This window comes from Myzus persicae, unplaced genomic scaffold, assembly GCF_001856785.1.
Source record: "Myzus persicae strain clone G006 unplaced genomic scaffold, MPER_G0061.0, whole genome shotgun sequence".
Classification (NCBI taxonomy): domain Eukaryota; kingdom Metazoa; phylum Arthropoda; class Insecta; order Hemiptera; family Aphididae; genus Myzus; species Myzus persicae.
Window position 1 is genome coordinate 12918 of NW_019101106.1, and position 3682 is coordinate 16599.

General features: G+C 30.4%; 1 long non-coding RNA gene across 1 annotated transcript; it reads right to left on the reverse strand.

The window, feature by feature from the left end:
• Positions 1-463: 463 nt before the first annotated feature.
• On the reverse strand, positions 464-999 carry LOC111027746. The gene is made up of 2 exons (XR_002603836.1): positions 946-999; positions 464-875 (listed from the first exon to the last, which is right to left on the reverse strand). It is a non-coding gene; the product is annotated as an uncharacterized LOC111027746 (long non-coding RNA).
• Positions 1000-3682: the final 2683 nt, after the last annotated feature.

Sequence of the window (3682 nt, forward strand, 5' to 3'; positions counted from 1 at the left end):
AAGCAATTATTCTAGATATATTGAAAAGCAACTCATTATTAAAAATGGTATATTACTATTTATTATATCAGTATTATAAAAGAACGGTATTAAATAATTAATAATACTTAAATGTAATATTTTTTAGATTCTAAAATAATCTTACTTATCAATAATAAAATTGTAACACCCCATGAAATTGGGTTAAAAAACAGTCAACAAAAAAACCTAATAGAATTTCAATCACTTTTTAATGAATTTGATAAAATTAAATGCTGTCAAGGAGCTTTTTCTTCTACTGAAAATAAGGATATAAGGGCTTCATATGGTCCTCAACACATTGAATCATGTGGTCAATTAAAGATGATAGGTAAATTATCAAGCAGTTGATAAAATTAAAATAATGAAATATATGTATAGTTTTAACTCACAATACTGTAATAAATGTTATTATGCCTAATGTTTCAAATAAGGTAAGTAATAATAGTATAATATTCAAGTTTTTAATAATTTACAAATACTAGAATACTTCATAGATCTCTAAGCGGTTATTCATTTCTTCGTGGACAAAATATCTTGCCATTGCCATGTGTAACAACGTTGAGACGTCACTTGTAAGCAGTTAAGATTGGATGTGGTTTTGACAATAATTTCTTCAAACTATTAAAAAAAAAATTTGAGAATAAAACAGAGAATCAAGAAAAAGTTGTATTGGTGTTTGATGAAATATCTTTGAGAGAGAGTATACCAGTTAACACTAGAAACCTAACATACCATGGTTTGGAAGTTTATGGTGACGAGTTGAATACTAAAAGTACAGAAAAAGCTAATCACGCATTACTTTTGATGATTCAAGGATTATCTGAGAAGTTTCATCAGCCAATCACTGTCTTTACCTAAAAGGGACAAGTTAAAGGTACATTTAAGTGAACCGTGTTTTAACTATTAAATAGTACAATAAGTTACATTTTAATTGTTGAAATTGAATAGGTATTGATCTAACTAAAATTATGCTGAAGGAGATTCTATTGTTGGAAAATTCTGGGGTTCAAGTGCTAGCTATAACAAGCGATGGCGCATCAACTAATCATACAATGTGGCATACGTTAGGGATTTATGCACAATCAGATGAAATACGAAATTCATTTACCAATCTATTCGACAACTATCGCCAAGTGTTTGTATTCTCTGATGCGCCACATTTGCTGAAAACTGTCAGAAACCGGTTGCACACTAAAAAAACATTAAGAGTGATTATTTAACATTAATTATTCATGAAATAGTTTAATTCAGCAATGAATATATAATTATTAATTAGTTTTAATAGTACAATATTTGAAAGAATATTAGTAAATACAACTTAAATAATTAAATATACCTATTATATTAACATTACTTGTCGATTAGATTAGTCCAACAAAACCTCCAATTAAATGGGCAATTTATGAGCACCTTTATGAAACTGATTCTAAGTCGTTGACAAGAATTTGTCCAAGACTCACCAAAAATCACTTTCAACTTAACAGTTTCTCAGAGATGAAAGTGAAGTTTGCTTCACAAGTAAGATCAAATAACTCCTTATGAAAAATAAAATAAAAACATTATTTAATATTGTGTAAATTATCTTTTATTTAACAGATTTTCAGCAAATCAGTAGCAGATGGTATAAGATTTTTTAATACTAAATCATACCCAGGGTTCAATGAATGTGAGGAAACAATACATTTTACTATTTTTATGAATAATTTATTTGACGCCCTCAATAGAAAATTTCCAGCAGAAGGGATAAAAAAAAATAGTCAAGATTTGGAGATTTTATTAAATGTTATGTGTTGCTCGTTTCTATGTGATGTTTTGTGGTACTAAAATCTTAGGAAAGTGTTCGAACACGGACGCGTTTTCACGCCACCGTATAGTTTCGGCGCAGTCCCCAAAGCTGCGCCTCGAATGCCGAAGCTCACGAGGTGGCTTACCCCCTCCTCGGCCCTCCAGCGCAGGGCCGTTCAATGCCGTAGGCTATGCCGCCGGCGTCCGTTCGTCGACTTTTTCCAGCGGTTGAGCGAGGCGCAACGTCCCATCCGCTCGCCGCCGCCACAACCTCGTGTCGTCACGAAATTCGGTGTGTTGTGACCACGATTAAAGATATACAGGTTACTCAACGAAACTAATTTATTGGTGCGCTTAAAATTAACGATCTTGTCATAGCAAGAATAACAGTTAGCGCTCTTGCATTTTAGTGATTTATCCTGGTACTACAAAATACATCATTATCAACAATTATCAAATAGGTATCAATAATGATAATCATTTATTAATTATTACATACTTATTATATACTAGTCTAAGGCCGTGATTATTAGTAAATTTATTAAATATTATACTTATTTTTTTTTTATAGTAAATTATGAAATATGAATTATGAACAAGTAATAACGAATAACCATAAAAACATTAAAAACCATTTACTATTTATTATTTAACAAGAAACAAGCTTTGATAATTTTTTTTTTGTCCTGTTTAATTTTTTGGTATTTTGATTTTCCATGTATGTATATTGTCTCATACGCATACAAATGTATGAAGTGAATATTTCCACCATCATATCGGTTTTATGATGTCCACATGGAAATTTCAAATTTGTCGAAGCCAAAAGAAATTCATTGTATGTATTTTCAAATACATCAGGAGAACTACAATGTTTCTGAAAACTAGTCTCTATCACTTGTAAAGTATTATACATATTTCCATTTGGGTGTGTAAGAAACCCTCTAGTTTTCATTTCAACTAATTCAGATTTATTAGTATTAATTTCTGAATTATTATTTTTCAATCCACTGATACATAATGTGCACTTAGTTTTTTTACTTAAACGTTTGGCCAGGTATCTGTAAATTATTATAAAGTTAATATTCTATTTAATAGAAATATTTAAAAGATCATAAATATACCTATATTTTTTATCATATTTATAATATTGTTTTTTATATATTTACATAAATAGGTAAGCATTGTTAAAAATGTATTTAAAAAGTAATTATTCTTGAAAGTCTTATCTTACCCTCCTAAATAGTATACAACACATTCAAAAACAGTGCTCTTTGTATAATAATGTTCAAGAAAAATATCTTTAATCGTGGTTGTGACCGTGGCCGTCTTGTACCAAATACCAACTGCCATGAAGACGATGTCGCCTTACCAGCACCGCGACGTCCCCCGGAGCTTGCAGACCAGGTCTATTGGTTATTATTTAAGTGGATTTATGTAGACAACCTCATATTATGTTGACAGTTGTCATTATTAATTAATATTATCAGTATTGTAATTGTAGCGCGTATATTGCCCGGCCGTTTTACGATAAATTATATTTAGTATTGTCTTACTGTAAAATACACTTATTGCTCATTGCGCCCATTGAAAATGCATATTGCATAATTCTGTATTAGGCCTTATATAATATAGCTGGGTAACCTCTTCCCGTCCACACCATCCCGCTAGTCGTTGCCGCAAACCACGATTTTTTAAAAGTATTTATACTTTGATTTACCCATTATTCCTTTCGGTAATCTGTTTAGGTTTAGAATAGAAAACCGTGGCCACAATTAAGATATACCTAGATATATTATCTTGATTGGTCGTAACATAGAAAAATAATTATAGACAAAACGCATTTACGAAAAATCATTTTTCTACGTTTTTTTAAATA